The sequence below is a fragment of the Rattus norvegicus genome, chromosome 17 (genome assembly GCF_036323735.1).
Source record: "Rattus norvegicus strain BN/NHsdMcwi chromosome 17, GRCr8, whole genome shotgun sequence".
Classification (NCBI taxonomy): domain Eukaryota; kingdom Metazoa; phylum Chordata; class Mammalia; order Rodentia; family Muridae; genus Rattus; species Rattus norvegicus.
Window position 1 is genome coordinate 8,351,975 of NC_086035.1, and position 11,884 is coordinate 8,363,858.

Sequence of the window (11,884 nt, forward strand, 5' to 3'; positions counted from 1 at the left end):
GTTCAGTGGTTTGCTGCTGGCATTCGCCTATGTATTTGCTGTATTCTGGCTGTGTCTCTCAGGAGCGATCTACATCCGGCTCCTGTCGGCCTGCACTTCTTTGCTTCATCCATCTTATCTAATTGGGTGGCTGTATATGTATGGGCCATATGTGGGGCAGGCTCTGAATGGGTGTTCCTTCTTTTCTTATACACATCTCAACTCCCTAGGGCACAGACAAGCAAGCTCCCTACCCAGGTTATAGCCTTTCTTCTTCTGATACAATGTAACACGCTGTGGAGAATAACCCACAGCCTGGTTTTTGCCTCTCCAGATCCCTCGGAGAACTTTCGGTATCAGAAGCTGGACCACAGGCTCGTTGTTTCTGTCGTGACCGCAGGCTTCCCCTTCTGTGGGTTAGCATGCTCTTCTCCACCATTCCTCCCTGCACGGCGGCTGCCCTTGATCCTTCCTACATTCCACAGTAGAGAATAGCTTGGACCTGTGGCATTTCCGTTAAGGAGAAAAAGCGCCCACTTTCTTCTTTGAGTTCTCTCTTACTCAGATTTTGCCTGCCGTTCTGTTGGAATCTATACGACCTTTTCAGGCCACACTCTTCACTTCTCCCATACTTTGCTTCCAGGGAGGCCGGTAGAATGTAGCCCAGACTCCCGAATCACCTAAACCACCACGCCAGGCAGAGTCATCCATCTTCCCGAAGGCTCTTCCGGCAATACTCCACCCCTCAGCCTACTCCTTGCACCTCAGTTTAGCACCTCAGTGCCATGGGATAGGTGACACCTTTCTTTCCCAAGGCAGGCAACAGTCATACTCTATTTCACCGAAAGGTGGCGCTGCTTTCCACCTCTGCTCAGCTAAGACCTCAATCCCCATTGGAAGCCTGTTCTGAGAAACACAGGAGGGTAGGGTGTGGCCCTAAAAATGACTTCATTTATAAGGGGTTTCCAGTGCTCTCTGAATCCTCCCAATCGCCTAAGGCAAAACTACAATTTCCCCTCTGTTCTGTAAAGCTTTCTTGTATATTTAGAGGCAGAACACTGGAGAGAGGAGCTTAGCCTCTGGCTTGACAATTGGCCCCAACTTTCTGACCCTATGGAGTTCTTTCGAGGGCTAAGGGCTAGTTCTCATGCACTGGGCACCAGCGAAGTGCTCAATGGTTATCCGGTACTGTTTGCTATGTATATGTGTATCCAATGTTGTCAATACCTCACTCGAAAGTAGACATAAGACTTCAGCGTTTTATCCATGGCAACCCATCCCTGCTCCAGAGTCTGCATTTGCAGCTTTTCTTCCTGCCATCCCCACTACAGGAAGTTTCAACTGGTCTGCTACATGGGGACCACACTGTTAGGTTTCCACACTTGAGTTCTGCTTCCCAGGAAGGCCGCCAGACACGTGAGGATACAAATACCTCTCCCACCCAGCCGTCGCTTCCCCAGTGCCAGGCCTCAGCAGCACTTGTGGAACTGTCCATGTGTTCTGGGCACAGCCAACTCAGAAGCACACAGCTTTACCCTTGGAGAATGGAGACCTCATGCAGGATCTGCCCCCTTCTTTAGCCAGGGTTTCCTTGGAACCCAGAAGGCTGGGATGTAAGACAAAAGGCTGCATCATTGATATTTAAAGTACATGCAAATCAATGTCTAAATGCGAGCAGCCCTTAAGCAGCCCTTAAGTGGCAACACTGTTGCAGACTTGGGAGCGATGGGTTGATAGGTGACATGTGCTGGTTACTTTGGGGTTGCTTTGTTTTCTTTCTTGGACATCTGTACAAGACACCTCATTTAAAGAATTGCCTCGGGGCTGGGGATTTAGCTCAGTGGTAGAGCGCTTACCTAGGAAGCACAAGGCCCTGGGTTCGGTCCCCAGCTCCGAAAAAAAGAACCAAAAAAAAAAAAAAAAAAGAATTGCCTCTATCAGATTGACTTGTAGACAAATCTGTATGATCAATGAAGAGCTGGATAGTGGCGGTACCATAGAGAGAGACCCTGCCTTAAGAAACTGAAAAAGGAAAAAAAATGTAATTTAGAGGGCTCAGCCCACTATGGGTGGTACCATCCCCCAGGCAAGGTGGCCCTGGGCTAAGTAAGAAAGATGGGTGAGCTAGCCAGAGGGAGCAAGTCAGTAAGCCTCCTCCATGACCTCTGCTTCAGTTCCTGCCTCTAGCCTCCTGCCTTGACTTCCTTAGGTGACAGGTTGTGACCTGAGAGTTCTAAGATGAAATTAACCCTTTCCTCCCCTTCCCTCACCCAAGTAACTTTTGGTTGGGGTTTATCGCAGCAGCAGAGAAGCCAGCTGGGACAATATGCTAAAGAAAGGACTGTGTCCTGTGGAACTTTCACTGGCAAGGCAGACGGGAAGCAGGCAGAGGGATACATGCGGAAAGTGCTAACAGCTGACAGCTGATGGGAAGGTTATGTATCAGACTGACCATGTAGTCAATAGGATAGCATTGTCCTAGATCTCTGGGAGATCCTTTGAATGGGAGTCAGAGGGTAAAGGGAGCCAGTGTAGTTTGACACAGCAGTCTGGGTAAGCGGATGGGCAAGTACAAGGCTCTAAGAAGTGGCAAAGGCGTCATGCAGGTCAGCGTTGTTGGGCACAAATGCAGAAGATAGAAGGACCCAGGAGGTTGGGGTGCTCCAGACTTCTTGGACACAGTTATAACAGATGAGCATAGATAGGGGTGGTTCATCCTAAACGCATGGGACTCTTTCTAAGGGATTTCAGAAGGGGAGTTAAGGCATCATTCATCCAGAAGAACAAATGGACAGATGGATGGAAGGATGGAATATTGAATAAACACTATCGAGTCAACCAGCATTAGCAACCAGGACCTCTTAGTACCCAGGCCATGCTGTGTTCTGCAAGGACATGGGGACTGGAAGCCCAGATAGCCCACAAACTTCAGGGTCCCAGACAATGCCCCGTCCACCTGCTTTAGCTCTCTGTTCCGCTCAGACCCTCTCTCACTGTGTGAACAGGGGACAAGATTAGAAAGGAGAGGGTCTAGATGTCACAGGGCCAGGTAATTCCTCCAGCTTGGGGAAGGCAGTACTGAACCCATATAAACCTAGGGTTCTCCCCACCCCCTTCCTCCCACCCCTACTCTCTGCTTTTGATATCTAGAGCTTAAAACCAGAGGTGAGAAGGATCTTGTGGTTGTTTGAGTAAGAATGGCCCCGTAGTAGGTTGATGTATTTGAAAGCTTGGGGAGTGGCACTATTTGAAAGGATTAGAAGGTATGGCCTTGTTGGAGAAAGTGGAAGGGGCTTTGAGTTTTCAAAAACCCAAGCGAGGCCCAGTGACTCTCTCCTCCTGCCACCTTCAGATTCAGATGTAGAACTCTCAGCTACTGTGTCTGCCTGCACATCCCTGTGCAGGAACACCGTGATGATGATGGACTAAACCTCTGGAACCGTAAGCCAACCCCAGGGAAATGCTTTCTTCTGTAAGAGTGGCCACGGTCATGGTGTCCCTTCACAGCAGTGGAACAGTGACTAAGACAGACTGTCTGGATGAAAAGCAAAACCTGGACCCCTCAGTTCCCACCGGGAAATCAAGAATGGAGACCAACTCCAAACTCAGCAGTGTTCTTGGTGGGACCAAGGCACAGTCCTTCCCTGAAGAACATCGCCTACCTCCACAGCAGGGACCAGTGCTCTCCCACACAGTCTGGGGCCAAGGGTTCTGTTCCCCACCCCAGCCCCAGCATCTAGACAGACCCAGCTGTTTCTTAGACGCAGAAAAGAAGTAAAAGGTGGGTAAGACCTTAAGCCAGAAAATTCCACTTCTACCTCAGCTCTACCATTGGCTGGTCCTGCAACTCTGAACACATGATTTAACCTTCCTGATCCTGTCTCTTCATGTTTAGAAGACAGGTAAAGAAAGGGCTGAAGATACGGCTCAGCTTTTAAAGAGGATCCGTGTTCAGTTCCCAGCACCCATGTCAGGGTGTTCACAAGCACCTGTAACTCCAGCCCTAGGGCACCCGACACCCTCTTCTAGCCTACTCTGCTACCTGTAGGTATGAGCTCATGGACCACATGGACTTGTAGTTTTGGGGTCTCTATTGCTGTGATGAAACACTGTGATCAAGAAGCAAGTTGGGGAGGGAAGGGTTTACTCAGCTCACACATTCACATTGCTGCTCATCATTGAAGGAAGTCAGGACAGGAACTCACACAGGGCAGGAAGGAGCCTGGAGGCAGGAGCTGATGCAGAGGCCATGGAGGGATGTTACTTACTGGCTTGCTCCTCATGGCTTGCTCAGCTTGCTTTCTTACAGAATCCCAGGACCACCAGCCCAGGGACGGCTCCACCCACAACGGGTTGCACCCTCCCCCGTAAATCACTGATTAAGAAAAGGACCCATAGCCAGCTCTTAGGGAGACAGTTTCTCAATTGAGGTTCCCTTCTTTCAGTTAACCCTAGCGTGGGTCAAGGTGACATAAAACTAGCCGGCACAGAGGCCCACGTGCACGTAACTAAAAGTGAATCTTACGTGGCAGACTAAAAGATGGAATTCTCGAGGTTGCAAATGAGGGTACAGCTCCCCTGGAAATGACTGCCCAGTAGTGGCACTCCTGTCAGTATGGGAGATGATGATGATGATGGTGGTGGTGGTGATGGTGGTGGTGGTGGTGGTGATGGTGATGGTGATGATGATGGTGGTGGTGATGATGATGGTGGTGGTGGTGGTGGTGATGATGGTGGTGGTGGTGGTGATGATGATGGTGGTGGTGGTGATGGTGGTGGTGGTGATGGTGATGATGATGGTGGTGGTGATGATGATGGTGGTGGTGGTGATGGTGGTGGTGGTAGTGGTGGTGATGGTGGTGGTGGTGGTGGTAGGGGTGGTGGTGGTGATGATGATGATGGTGGTGGTGGTAGTGGTGGTGATGGTGGTGGTGGTGGTGGTGGTGATGATGATGATGGTGGTGGTGGTGATGATGGTGGTGGTGATGATGATGGTGATGATGATGGTGGTGGTGGTGGTGGTGATGATGGTGGTGGTGATGATGATGGCGATGATGATGGTGGTGGTGGTGGTGGTGGTGGTGATGATGATGATGATGATGATGATGACGACGACAATGATGACAGTAGCACAGAGCCGAGATAAGGGACTGACAGTGAGCATGCTGGACCAGTGCTCTCGTGCCAGCGGGCACGTGAGGCAAACACGCTGAAGCAATCAGGTAGCCTGGGCTGACTTAGAAGGATTTCCATTTTTCTAAACATACTTCTGCCTAGTCTTCAAGCCAGCTTTAAAAAAAAAAAAAAAAAAAAAAAGCTGGGTTTCCCACTGGGTTCCCACCACCCCTACCCCCCCCTCGCTCCAGATGCAAGAGAGCCACCACCCAGGTCCCACAGCAGGACACTTGCTCACTTGGTGGGGACAGGTGTTGAGGTAAGAAGCTTGTGGCTTTGAGCTGTGGGGAGCTGGGTGCTATCACCGAGGCAACCCCTCCCCACTCTCAGAGTCCCCAGAGGAGCCTGACGGTGTCCAGGGGAGTATCATGTGCCAGGCCCTTGGCGCTGCTTGATGATAATTTACCTGTGACCTTTGCAGTGATCTGAGGAGTCACCAGGACCTTCGATCTGATCTGTGCTTACCCAGGTCCCACAGCCCCCCCTCCCCTCCCCAGTGGGGGGGTAATTAGGGACTCCTCCACCTAGGATGGCAACACCTCCATTTCCACCCCACCCTCTCTATCTCCTCAAGTTACTCAAGCTACCGCAGAGTGTGGGAATAAAAACCCACCCAGCGAGCCTTCTCCCAGCAGTGGCTGAGCACATAGAAGAGTGCCCAGGGTTGTGGTACTAATCTGTGGGTACTCTCAGGTTACAAGGCTTAGACGCCCCCATTCCCTCCTCTTCTCAAGATGGGGAAGGACTGTTGGGATATACATGAACCCCACTCATGTATGAACACCAGTGTGAGGGGCTGACAGCACGAAAGGGGGAGGAATGGGTCTCACCCATGGGTGATATGGATTTGCTTAATCGATAGTTCCCTTTAGAGGGAATTCAGGCTCCAGATCACGGATACGGTCTCCCCACCATTGGATGTCCTTGTTACTCTTAATACAGGTCATGTTTGAGCCCCTGGGGCTCCTCTACTGCATCTCTACTGTGTGTGTGTGTGTGTGTGTGTGTGTGTGTGTGTGTGTGTGTGTGTGTCCCATGGTGGGAAGGTAAGATGCACTTAGACTGATAGAGAATAAAGTGCTTTTCTGTTTGTGTACAACATTGTTCAAATTCTTTCCCAGGGAGAGACTTAAAGAACGTCTGTGCCTCCCTCTACGGTCTCAAGAAACTGAGGGCGAAATCTACTGAAGTAGTCTATCGGGCTTCCTCACTGAGCATAGGTGACAGGTTGCCTACAGGGGTGCAGGAGGTGCAGGAGCTCCCCCTTTGGAAAAGAAGTCAACCCAGCAGGAATGATGGCTTTCCTGTATCTCGTGGATGTGTCCTCTCTCCTAGCCTTCCCCACACTACTCTATCTATCCCCAAGGTCATCTGTAATCAAAGTAGAGTTGCCTAGGGCAGGTGGGTGGGAGTAACCGGACACTCAGGTGAGGGTACCATAGCCCTCCCCCTCTAATGAGGGGGTGTGACTGTCAACAAGCCCACCTGGGATAACCCTTTTGTAAGAGAGGTGCAGCTGAAATCCCCAGGCTGCCCATGGCTGGGCTCGGAGGGTGGACCCCACAGTGCCCAAGGCGGCAGCCTTCCTTCACACTCACTGGGGGCTTTCCCCACTTTCCTGGATTTTTCTTGTGACTTCCCCCCTCTCTCCAGCCCCCACCTGCCTGAGGCCCAGGCTGCTTGTCACATGGCCCCTGCTTTTCTTTTTATATCCAGCAAACTCTGTCTATCATGGCCCCAATTAGCATCAGGGACGCAGTGAAGAGAATTCTAAGCATTGTTGCTAAGTGAGCGGTTGGTCCCTGAGGCAGGGGAAGTGGCCACCCCACTCAGCCAATGAAGATTTCTTACGCCCCCCCAACCCCCCCCCCGTCCCAGCGCAACTCTGTGATCTGGTGCTGTGGAACTGCACCCACTCTTGAGGCTCCAGGGTCAGGCTCATCCAGGACGGTGTCCTCCCCCGCATCGGGCAGTCCTCCCTCCAACCCCTGCCCCCACCTCCCCTTCAGATGCAAAGCGGACATATGGCTCGTCTCCATCTTTGGGGGAGGTTCTGTCTAAAGTCGTCCCAAAGATTCAGATTGTATGACAAATCACGTTCTAGACTATCGTGGCGAGAAAGCCGCTGGGCACTTGCATCATTAACCCCAGACAACAGCTTCATTAGACTGAAAGGGAAGTTTGCCCCAGTGCAAGCGCCGCCACTGACCTGGGCCTCTCTCTTCTCCATTGTCTGTGGGCGCCACGGCTCGCGTCTTCATACCATATGGTCCATTTGAGCACCCCACACTGCCTTCCTGGGGAAACAGGCATACTGAGAAACACTAAGGTAACCAGCGGCCTGCCTCCTCAGTCCAGGGGCGAGCTTGCCACGGAATGAGGTAGAACTGGATGAGAAGATGGGGACCAGGGGTCTCAGGCGGGCCTGAGTGCACATCTACTGCACTTGGAAGCTCCTCTAAGATTCCTGGACTCCAGACATTTCTCCCCCACCCAAGAAAAGTCGACTAAGCAGAACTGCCAAAACCTGAAAACCAGGGTATCCCTTTGGAAATATTCAGGAATCTGATTTAAAGGGGAAATGTGGGAGCGAGACCAGAGACCTGCTTTTGTTCCTAGCTCCTCCACCATCTCCATGAAGCTTTGCTCCAGAAAGCCTCTAGGACCTGATTTCCCCAAGAGGAAGGAGTCTTATGCAGCCCTGCACAGAGAGCCGGGAGCCATCAGAGGGCACCCTCGAAACTTTGGGATCCAGAAAACCGGCCTACAGGGACCTCGCTGACGTTTCTTTAAGAGTAAGGAAGAAAGCCGGCCAGTCCTGGTGTGGTGCTTGGTTGGGCTGGCCAGCCCGGAGGATTAGGGCCAGGATTAACATTTTAAACTCCGCCAGGCTCCCTGACTCAAAGATCTCGCTCGCTAATCGTATTACTATCCCTCGGATTATTGCCTTACTCTTGGCACAACAGACTCTAAAATCAAATTGATTAAAGTCCCCTCCTGTTTTCTCTTATCTCCTTTGGTGTGTAGGGAGGGACCTGGGTTTCCGAAGGAGCGGACTTTGAAAGTCCGATCTCACTTCGTATTCGCCTCCTTCCCCCTCCCCTTTCCACGCCAGACTACGGTGAGAAAAAGGAACGACACGGTATCTTTAGTCCCGCCCACGTCAACTCCTAATTCCCGGTCATTTATCCCATATTAAAACTTCTTTAAGTAAGAATGGACCAGCGTCAGCACCTGCTATGCAAATGTGGCCAAATCCAGCAGGGCCGCCGGGCGTGCGCCATTCAGCGCTCCCGGAGGCGCCGCGCGGCCCTTCAAATGCAGACGCGCGGGTCCCGACAGATTGCGGGGGGAGGGGGGGACGGGGACGGGGACAGGGCGGGGCGGGGCGGGGCTGCGAGAGGGGCTGGCTAGCTGGAGCCCCCTCCAAACTCCTCTCCCCTGAGGCTTTCTTCCCTTACACACTCTCCCCCACCTACCTTTACTGTTTTCTCCCTCTGACGCCAAGGTCGCTATGCCTTGGTGTCCCCGGAATTCATCCTTGAGCCTCAGTCTAAATCTAGTCAGCCTCACTAGTGCGGGCGTGGTGTGGCCGCGCCCAGGATGGGACAGAGTGGGACAAGGTCGCCTCTCAGTCCCAGCCCGCGCCAGCGTCTCCGCAGCACGCTCCCCTCCGCAGGGAGGCCGTGCTGTGGGATAACAAGGATTAGCGTGTTGGGGACCATTGAAGCCTGCCCCGTCCTCACGTGGCTACAGGCTCAGTCACCTCTCGTGCGGCTCTAATCTGCTCACGAGAGGAGCCTGATCGCCCGCACCGGGGCCGCGTGCTTGACCAGGCGCGGGGTCAGTTTGCGCGTTCCGGCTCGCGCACTCCAAGGCCCGGGCGTGGGAAGAACTGTGGCGTGAGGGTCAGCGACACAAGGCTGGGGGACCCCTTCCTCCAGCCCCCAATCTTTATTTGTGGCCCCATAAAAGAGATAGTGAAATGCTGGCTCTCCGGGGGCGCCGGGCAACAGCGAGGACCCAGGCGTCCCAAAGACATTCAAAGCGATAAATACACTTGCACTGCCCGCTTGCTCTGTCCCTTGGGGGCATAGAAAATGAGGCGCTTTTCTCCCTCCCTTTAACTCGAGGGGAGTACCAATAATTCATGTATGTTATAATTCTTCATCGCCCCTAGGTAGTCTGGGAAAACCAGAAGAAAAGAAAATGCCAGAAAGTTATGGTAAAACTTGAGTTGCCTCTGAAGCCGCTTTCTTTGCCCCTGCTGTGAGAGTTTGAATACCGAGAATGGCCCTGAACTGTAACAAACAAAAAGAACGAAGAAGACAAAAGGTTTGCAGAAAAAGGTTTAGCTAGAAGACAAGGCTAGTGAAACTGAAAGGAGGGGGGAGAGCATTTACAACGGGACAATAAGTGTACTAATCGCTTTGATATATTATACAAGCCCAAAGACTCAAAACATTGTGTAATTATTTATAAATGACTTCTCCACTCCTGTGCATAATACAGAGGAAAGAATAAAACCGCGGGCTACTCTCAAACCACTTCTAAATAGACCTGGTTCAAAAGGAGGCAGAAGTGTTTGAAATAAAATAATTAATGGTGGATTTTATGGTTGTCTCATTAAAACATTTTAATTACTGCAAACAAAATGCAATTGTGTTTGAAACCTGACGTGAAGTTAGGTAGCCCAGTGTTAAGATCGTGAAGGAGGGGAGCGCTTCGGTTTCGGACTTTAGTTTGGAATTCTTTGCAGTAGCCACTGAGGTAAATTTCTTGTGGATCTCTTCCATACACCCCCTGGCCATGTTCCCACACTTGACCCCACAACACACACAGGCAGTGATTTTCGATTTTTCTCTCCTTTCCAGGGTTGAAGATGTTCAGAATTACAAATACACACGGCAGATAAAAATAAAATGTAGCGAAATGAGTTCTCGGTGGCTCCGCTTCCTGTGGCAGGTGCAGATGGATGCGGAAGCTAAACTCCAGGGGAGCAGCGGGCTGTGTGGTTTGACTTACTTCTCTTTAAATCCAAGAAGATTTAACTTCAAGAAATCTTCCAGGACAAAAACTCCAAGGCTTTGCAGGTAATTCAGAGTTGATTATCCCTGGCCTCTAAGCAACTAAGTATTTCATGATTCCAAGCCTCTCCGCAGAGGGGTAATCACCTCAGGCCCTCCCTTTTCAGTTCTGGGCCCGAATCCTTAGGGCACTCACTGCAAAAGCTAGCACACCCCTTACACCTCCCCCTCCTCTTTCTCCCCCACTCTCCCTTCTCCCCTATTCTCCTTTGGGCACAAAAAGGACATTGTTTTCTCCAAGATTGGCTTCAAACTTAGGGCCACCCTAACCACGTACTGTCCCCCCTCATCCCCCTGCACACCAACCCAGGCCTGACAGTCCCTCCGACTTGAAACCTTCTTGCAGAAAAATATTTCTTTGGTTGGCAAATTGTCCGGCATATTTTTGGGGGAGGCATCCCTTACTTGCACTAGAATAAAGTCGATTTGCATCGGAGTCTCCACTGACCCACGGATTTCTCTCCCCAGTTGTGCATATTGTACACAACTGAACACACCAACACACAATGCCAGGGAAACTTCCAAGCAGACATCTCCGAGGTGGCAAATGCATACAGGCAGCACTGTATTCAGCGGGGCAGGGGCCGAGGGGAGCCTCCATGGATTTCGGAAAACCATGGATAATTTGCCATTTTCCTTGCCCTGTCACTGAAAGACCCCTCTGTTTCCCCCCTCCTGCCTCGTTTCCCCCCCTCTACTTTACACCCCCCTCCACAACTGTCATGGGTCATCAATAAAGAAAATGGCGAATTGTTTCCCCTTTCCAACCCCACCCTGCTGCTCTTATGTGGAAACACAACTGTGTGTCTCCAGTGTACTTAATCAGAGGGAAGGACCCCACCGTGTCTGACGCCAGCCTTCCAAGCCCTTCCTCTTGGGCCACGGCACCTTTCTGGCCTTTTATCCCTAAAAAGATTCTAAGGGTTTTTCTTTCTTTCTTTTTTTCTTCCCCCAAATGTCACTCACAAAACCAATGTCACCCCTCCCCCCAGGTAGCTGCAGAAACCAAACAAAGATTGGGGTGAGGCAGTCTCTTTAGAAAGCCTGGCTATCTCCAAAGCTTCACTTTCTATAAAATTCCCCGGCAAGGCTGCACCTGCGGACGTCGGTCGCCATTGCTGGAAGCCCATAATTCAGTGCAGCATACCGCCAGGTCCCAAGCCCCAGACTGCCTTGAGCGGCAAGGCCACTTTCCTGTCCTGAATTGCAGCTGAGAGTCCATATGTATTGGGCTGGGGATTAATATTTTATCTAATTAGAAGCAATGAAATGTGAGGGTGTGCCCCCCCCCCCAGATCGCCAGCCCAGAACTCTTCATTCAGAACAACAGCCTTCCACCCTGGTTGCTAGCAAGGGGTGTCTAAAAGATTGCTTGTTCAGTGCCACACTTGAGTGTCCCTAGAGCGGGTGGGGTGAGTGGCACAGAAGCATTGCCTCCACAAAGGGATGCAAGGAGGTGGGTACTTGACTCCAGATGACGGCACTGACAGAGTTAAGGACCATGTCCCCTCCAACAGCAATCTGGTTCCAGCCCTGGAGATCCTATAAGCTCTCTAACGTGTCATTTTAAAATCCCGAAGCTTGCCTTGTAAGCAGCTGGTTGTTTTTGTCTACATGTTGAGCACATTCTCTCTCTCTCTCTC